Here is a 9,253-nt window from a genome sequence, read left to right as displayed (position 1 = left end):
GGACCACCTCCTGTCTCTTTCGTTTCTTTATTAATTACGGTCAATATAGGTTAAGATGAGGTTGGAGTGGGCGATGACACTCGCTGCATACACTTGCACTGCGTGGCCGTTTTCTTTCTTCTTTATTTTCATTTAATTTCAACCATGATCTGCGTTCAAATACGGCGGAAAAGCGGCCGAGATCTGGCTTTGCTGGTGCTGGCCGGTGGATCTCTGACGGAGAAGAAGTGGAGTACAGTTGGCGATTCGGACCCAATATGGATGCTTTTTTTTTTTACCTTTTTTTCGTTATGACGCAAGTGCCCATTTTCGACGCTTGAAATTACAGATGTCACCCTCATGACCACCACCACTCTTTGAGGAGCATCTATTATACGAGAAACTATAGCGTATAGCTATATGTACAGAAAGATTTTTGGATGTGCTAAATTATGAAAATTAAATTTCATATTTTAGAAATTGAATCAATGAATGAAAAAGTGAATCGAATCGAATTGTTCTATTTCTGTTTGATTTAATTCAAATCGATCGATTTTAATTTTTTATAAATTTTTTAATTTAAACTTGATTTTCAAGTTATTTGATTTAATTTTGATTTTTATTTGAATCTAATAATCATTAATTAATGAAATTAAATAATATTTATATATATAATTAAATATAATTCATAACTTTTCTGTAAAAATAAATCAATTCAAAAATCGATTTAGTTCGATTTGAATATATAAAATTATTATTTTTGTTCGGTTCAATTAATTTTTTCTCTTAAAAATCAAATCGAACTGAAATAATCAAAATTTTTATAATATAAAATCGAACTAAATTAATTGAATTTTAAAACCGAATAAATTGAACCGAATTGATTTTATTCGATTCGATTTTTCAGTTTGAACTGAAATCTGCTCACCCCTAGTACTTGATAAATATCTATTATTTCTCACAAGCAAGTGAGATTTATTTTTATACTATAAAAAGTGTTTATTTTTCTATGAGAAATAGAGTATTTTTATGTACATGAGAAGCATTTTATAATCTTTCTACCTGTAGATATGTTTTGATGTTTTGAAATTGAGCCGCACAAAGAAATGATAATAGGTCAAATATTTATCGATATATATTTAATAGAATTTTAGTAAAATAAATTTGAGTGATATGTAATCGAATTTGAGCTAAGTTTGATTTAATAAATAAGACACACGATACTATCGAGTTTTATATATATTTATTATCAGAATTTGTTTAAACAAATAATTAATTATAAAATATATATTTTTCAAATAACATTATTTATAAATTAAATAAATTAAATTAAATTTTTTTGCACAATTATTAAATTTTTAAATATAAATTATTGATAAAAATTATTTTTATTAAGATTATTAATTAAAATGTATAAAATAAAACAGATTTGAATATTTTTTTAGTAATAATAATCGGAATTAGGATAGACTCAATAATGAAAATATTAATTAATTTTAGGAAAGGTATTTTTATGAGTCACTAGTAATGCATCGTCAATGTACATCGTGGCCTTATTTGATTCTGTCACAACTCAATTTATGGATCGGACCGACACTAGGACTTGGGTCAGTATAAAGCTCTTCAAACTAATAATAAGTCTCATTATTCAAGCCCAAACTATAAGCCCAATTTCAAAATCCAAATAAAGAAAATAACCGGACAGAGTTTAACCATATCCAAGATCATCCAACGGGGAATTTTTGACTCACCCGACCTATAATCACAATATATAACCATTTGTGGAGCTCAGCTCATCCACAACATTCTCAATCAATATAATGTGATCATTAGGAGTCCAGCTCCCTCATCCACATAAACAAATAAATCCATAAGTCCACACATACATAATAAATAAGTTAAAAAATTTAAATAGTTAATCTTATACAGACTCAGCTAAATAAAATGTCACTGGTACATGCGGAGTTCTATATTTCAATCAACAACAATAAATATAAATAAGGCACCAATGGACCTGTGCAGGAAGAGACAAGTTAATCACAAGAAAAACTCTCCTATAACCTGAAAAAATGGGATGAACAGGAGTGAGCGTTCGACTCTTAAAGTAAGATATTGATTTTAAAAATAATTTCTATAACTATCTAATTCTAGTGCATCCTTAAGGATGAAATGCAACACCGATAAGCAATTTCACCAAATTCAAGCAATATTCGCACAAAGAATAATTTGGAGCACTCACACACACATGTACCATATCAAATAAAATACATATGGGAGTTGATTCCCTAAACAGCTCTCTTAGTCCAAAAACTACCAGCGAGATCAACTCGAGCTAGACTTTCGCTTAATAATCCAATTATGAGGGTTAGCGAGATCAACTCAAAGCCGTACTCACCCCGACTTCCTCAAAAATGACCAGGCCCCAAGCAAGACAAGCTCAAGCTAATTTGCACGTCTTATCCATATCCATCATACCACACCACACCACACCACACCACACGCACGCTGACACAGGCACATAGCTCAAAATTACCCTAAGGCGACATCCACATCCATTTTTGCAAATAAGAAAAATATAACATAAAATGTGCCTAGTATTTAGCTACATACATATATTTATATGTGATGCATGAGCATACCTTGAATATATAATAATATTAAAATTGTAAATAAAATCAACATCTACTCACAAATTAATCGTTGATCACTGCATCGGCTGGGCAGAGGAAGAAGGCTGGTCCGACTCACCTAAATATTACATCAAAAATTTTATCAATATTTATTCAAACAAAACTTCAAAGAGTCAAGAGACAAATCCTAAGTTTTGTCAAAAATCCGACAGAGTCTCCCCTATGCCTAGGACCTACCCAACTTGTAAAATTATCCAAATAACACTTCTAATACACAAATCTCACATCCACATCTCATTATTATCATATGGCCCCTCCCAGGCCCTCCAAAATAGTCAATACTCACAATTTTAAAAAAAAATATATTTTAGTCCATATAACTATCATTTCATTATAAATCATTCAAAGGAGCTTTAAAATTTCTCAAATTCGGTCTCGCGGTCCTTAACAACATTATGAATCTAATACAAAAGGATTTATAAATTTTTAGCTACTCACAAATATTTTATAGATTTTTATTCTAAATTTAGCACTAGGTAATTAAAGAAACTTAAGGTTCGGGTTTACCTATGTCAATTCTAATGTTTGAAACGCATCAGGGGCATATGAAAATGGTGAGATAAACTATAACTTTGACCCAAATTGAAAGTTGTTCCAGCAACCTGTCTGTCTAGCCCAAAAATATAGACCCGAGTTGAAGGAGTGAAAGCGTGAATAAAGAGCATTAAAACCTTGAATTTTAAAAATTATTTCTAAGGTTACATGTACCATACCAAGTGTCTTATGATCCTAATCAATTTCTAATGCCCAATTACATACCAAAACATATTTTAGCATGCATTAAAATTTTATTTGCCATTAAAGATTATGAATTAACATTTAATTCAATTAAACTCTAACTAAAAGAGGGATTTTTAGGTACTAACCTCTTGATGCACAATTGAAGCCTCTTAGGATATTCTTAGGACCTCAAATGTTGTTCCTCTAGTTTGTCCACCATAAGCACACACCAAAGTTTGCAATGGCAGCCCCTAGATTGGCTTCTCGAGCCTTGTCAACCAATTTTAAGATGGGGTTTATGCTTTGTGAATGTTGTATGAATGTACTGGGAGTTAGAAATATTTTCTAATAATTTTAATTCAAGAGGAAATCAAAGTTTTTCCTTTGAATCAATTGAGAAATTGAAGAGGAGAATGAGACACCATGTTGCCATCCAACATAAGAGAAAAGAGAGAGGAGTGTTATTTTTTCTTTATAACTTTTCTTTATATACTTAGGTCAAATCCTAACTTACTCCATTGCCACATGTCATCACAAGATTCCATCTTGTTATTATTTGATTTAATCCTATGAAGCCAAGTGTCAAGCTCCATTTAAATCATGACATGCGGTCTTCCATCATAGGAAAGACAAGTGGCAAGATCATATGGTGCCACGTGTCAACATCTCATTGTGCTACATGTCACCATGTGAAAAGAGTAATTTGCCCTTACTTTTTATTTTGAGTTCTCAACCCAAAATTATAATTTCTCCTTTTTTAAATCAATTTATATCAAATATTAATTAATTAATTAATCTTTATTTATTAATTTCTCATAATTAAATTCATATTTAATCAAATTAAATATAAATTTAATTTATACTATACATCCAATAACTTATATTTAGTTTCAAGTCATGCTAGGGACTTTGCAATCTTATTGCAAACCAAACCTCTTTAATTAATTAATTAAACTCTTTAATTAATCAATTAAATCACATTTTAAATGGTGATTAGCTTGTGTAGATGTGTAACTTACTAGGATCATTACTTATTGGCAATGAGAAATGATATTAACTTTTAATATCATTAAAACTATTTCTTACCGTAAATGATTTCTCTAAATCATTTCAAGCATCTCATAGACCATGGTTGACACCTAGCATAATATGCCATGGCCACCTAATCAATAATAAGGAATACCTTAAATGAACTTTTAATCATATGTTACCATGCACTAAAATCTCTCCGTTACAAAATCCCAATTTATGCTGGAGTCATTGTTAATGTCAAACCCTATTTGCTATGAACATTATGTTCTCTTTTAATTTCAATTCTTGATTAATTAGATTATCTTGTCAGAAACTCTTTTCTGATTAAATCTGTCTATCCTGGCCAAGAACTTGAAACATCAAGAACAATTAAATAAACATAAGATTTTATCTATATTTACTTAGGGTAACGGATTCCATCTTGATCAACACCTATCTCCATATATAACTAGTAGAAGCCAACACATGCCCATATACCCATACACAGTACAAGTATGAAAGCAGTATCAAACTCAAACCACCTATATACAAGATAATTGTATTATCTCATATCTAAAGATTATATGCACTAATATGATATATAATAATATATTGACAAGAATAAACTCCATGTGCTTATCATAAGCGTCACTGGTTCGACCTACTTATCATGTATAAGTGCCTATCATGTTTGTTATGTGACATGAGACTCACCACTCCATCTTATTTATATATCATATAAATACATTGGGAACAAACATGATTACAATCTTTCTGGATAAGTCATGTCCTTTGTGAAGTATCCTCGATTGTGAACCAATTTATGATACTTTGTGCTAGAAATACTATCACTCATATTCTTAATAAATTAAGAATAGAATTTCTAACAAAATATCAATGGACCTTTTCTATTACACATAAATATATTATGTAAACGGAAAAGTGAAATTGTCTTTTATTAATAAAATATGTACAAAATACATACAAAATGATATGCTCTAGGGCATACTACTAACACGAGCAACGATTGCATTTCCATAAAACAAAAGTTCCTACACGAAGTCCATAACACCAGGGATTATAATAAAATTGTTAGAAAATTAAATAAGCTCATTTAGAGTTCGGAAAAATATTACAAATTTTGAGAGACCCATCGAAATTTTGGTGTCAAAAAATTTTGAAATTTATATGGTTGCGAAGCTCTCGTCAAGTAGAGCACGCCAGTACTCTCAGAATTTTTGTGAGGTTTCCAGTTTGGGAGAAATTTAACCCAAAAAGTCGAAATGGGTTAAAACTTTTCGGGCAAAAATTAAACAAATTGCTCAATGAAAATGGGTATTCTTGGTGTCTATGAAAAACTCTTGAGGAGTGGAAGGGGTTTGGGACAAGTCTCGGTCCAATTGGTGATCGAATCGACCGAAATCATGACAGAAAGATTGAGAATCGCGCACTCATTGACACGTCTTTAGGCTTGTTTTCCGGCCATAGGAGGGGAAGGGTACTGGGTGGTCACCGGCAGGCTGGGGAAGGGAGGGGAGGTGGCGGCCAACGAGTAGGGAGGAGGGGAGAGAAAATGGGAGAGAGAGAGAGAGAGAGAGAGAGAGAGAGAGAGGGCATTGGGGCACAGGGGCGAAGGGGAAAGAAAAAGAAAATGAGTCAGTTCGATTCAATCGGTCCGCCCCAATCAGGTTTGATTCGGCTAGATCGATTCAGGATACCCAAAATTGAATTTTTACTCTGTCCTAGTACCCAAAATGAGGCTCTAAAATTTTGAAAAATTTCAAAAAACTCAGAAAAATTTTTGGAGTTTAAATATATTTTCATTTTTGTCACGTGATTTTTAAATTAATTTTTAAAAATTAATAAAATTTATTATTTTAAGAAAATCAAACCTAATTTTTAAAATTCAGAAAAATTCCAAATAAATTTTCATAATTTTAATATAATAAAATATTAATATTTACATATAAAATAATTTTTTAAAAATTAGGAGTGTTACAGATTTGGAGTAAGTATATTAAGAAAATAAAACCTTTTGAGAAGTGTAAAAAAATTTTATTTAATTTACATTATCAAATCAAGTTTCTAGAATATAAACCATTTTATTTCTCTTATACAAAGAAAATGACTTAATTGGGTGGAACATGGTGAGTTGCACTTTCCTAACTAAATATAATACAATTTATTAATTTATTTTTAATTTATACATATTAAATTATATTATAAGCATCATCTTTTACAAGTTAAAGGTAAATTATTCCGTGAGAATTTAATTTATATATTAAATATATTTATATTATACTTTTTGGGAATTAACTTTTATAGAAGTGTATTTCTTGATAAGTATGTTTTACGAGAAGTAGAGTAAATATTTAATTTAAATAATAATAACAAATATTAGGATAATTTGTAATTTAATCTTTAAGATATAACAAAATTACAGTTTATTTTTATTTTTTTAAAATAAATTAATACATAAAATATATTTTCATTAACAAAATAATATTTCTATTAAAATCCATTAATTTATCATTATTGAATTATAAATTGAAATAATTTAGTCTATTATATTCTACTTTTATTATAATTTATTTAATTTATTATATTTTACTTTTATAATATTTAATTTTTATTAAATCACTTAATTATTTTAATTGTAATTAATTAATTGTGAATTTTAATAGAAAAATAATTTTATTAATAGGAATTTATTTATTTTTCATAAAAAAAAAAGATAAATTATTTTTTTTGTTATACTAAAATACCCACAACGTCAGTGGTCCTTTTTTTTTTCCCAAAAAGATGGCGCTGTAGGTGAATTCAGAGCTGTCTCTGATGTATGCTCGCCAGATTGTATCGCTGGAATGACAAGGCACATGGCTTTCTTGGCAGATATTTGTTATTGCCGCCCATGCCCATATGATATAGGACCCGACCCATTAATTTTGATATTACCATGCAATTCTTATGTCACTAGATTACTAGATTGATTTGATGGATCATCACAAAATAATTTATATTCTGGTTAATTATTTAAATAATATATTTTTAAAAATATTTTATTAAAATAATATAAATTAAAAATTATTTATAAATATAATATTTACATATAAAAACGTTAATTAAAGAAATAATTTTATTATTTAACTAATAATCATAAAATCATTTATCCAAAGAGTAATTTCATTAGTAACAACGTGTGTCAGTATTAATATATTAATTAAAATGATATTTTCTTAAATATTTATCAGAATATATTAATTAAAACTTTGAAATGCATGAGTATAAAAAATTTATTCACCCAACAATATATTGAACCCTCAATGCAAATTTAAGTGCCTTTTCCTCTTGTAAGAATGTAAATTTTAGAACTATAAAGAGAAGATTATGAAATTTTTAAAATTTTCTTATTATTTTCATATCATGTTTTTATTTCCTTCTCTCTTCTCCCATGTATAATAATTTCTTTAATTTTTTATATATTTAGTTTAATTAATGCATATGAGTTTCTTTTTTATATAGAACTTATTATGTTATATTTATTAATTTTATATATATTTATTGTAATAAATAAACATATAATTATTTATTTTAAAATTATTCATTAAAATGAAAATTAATGAATAATTTAAAATAAATGAAGAGTGTTGTAATTCTTTTTTATTTATATTTTTATTATGAGTGTAATTACTTTTTTGATGATTTTAATTGTGCTTTAAATTAATTTATAATATTATAACTCTAATTTCATAAAATATGATAATTTTATCTTAGTATAAAATTCTTGCTCCATTTTAAATTAATAAGAATTCTGACTTTCTAAAAAAATTTACCTATCTTGTTGTGATTTCCTTTCAATGCTCTACTGTAACTTTTCAGTTTGCTCTTAAAATCATCAAATGAAATGGCAGTTTTAGTTTTAAAAATTGAGAGCTTCAGCTAATGTGATAACACATAAAACTGCCAGTTTGATTGATGATTTTGCCAACAATATTGATCTGCTACACTGACACAAAAATACAAAAACTATATTTCAATTGATTGGTGATTTTTTATTTAGATACTTAAATATGAAATTATTTTTTCAATTGACTGTTTCTATGACACTATATTATTTTAGTAAATGGTTTAAATTTCACATTATTTCAGTAAAATGTTTTAAAATCATATCATTTAAATAATTAATCCTTTCTATTCATCCCGTGATTTTTTTAAATTAAAAAATAATAATAATCATAAAATTATTGTTTCTAATATATCGATTGCATCTAATATAAATCCTAACTTACATTAGTCTAAATTTAATAATTATTAAATTAAATATTTATATTGAATTTATGTAAAATTAATTTATATATATATATATATATATATATATATACTAAATACATGTATTTAATAATAAAATTAATAAAAGTATGATAGCTATATTTATAACAAAATTGAGTTTAAAACTTTCACTTAAATCAGAACTTATTTAATAAAAAATAATAAATGCCTTTTAAAAATTCGTATTTCTCAATAAGTAAATTTAAAAATGAATGTAATTAATGTGTAGATTGACTTTCTCAGTTCATAGAATGGCTGTTTAAAGTGAGAAATTTAAAACTTAACCGTACCCATTTTTTTAAAGATTTTTTAAGGAAAATGAATGTTTTCCTTTTTCTTTTTCTCTCTCTCTTTAAAATCTAGTACAATAAGAAATCACCAGAACTTTTAAAATGATGACACTTGTCCTCAACTGCAACCTTTATCAATGAGACGTAAGTTGGAGGGAGTAATGCCAGTAAGCTGTATGCAATGAGCTCGATGATAGAACACGTACAGGTAAACAGGGATGATAAAAAATTTTG

The sequence above is a fragment of the Hevea brasiliensis genome, chromosome 3, assembly GCF_030052815.1.
Source record: "Hevea brasiliensis isolate MT/VB/25A 57/8 chromosome 3, ASM3005281v1, whole genome shotgun sequence".
Classification (NCBI taxonomy): domain Eukaryota; kingdom Viridiplantae; phylum Streptophyta; class Magnoliopsida; order Malpighiales; family Euphorbiaceae; genus Hevea; species Hevea brasiliensis.
This window is presented reverse-complemented; position numbering follows the sequence as displayed.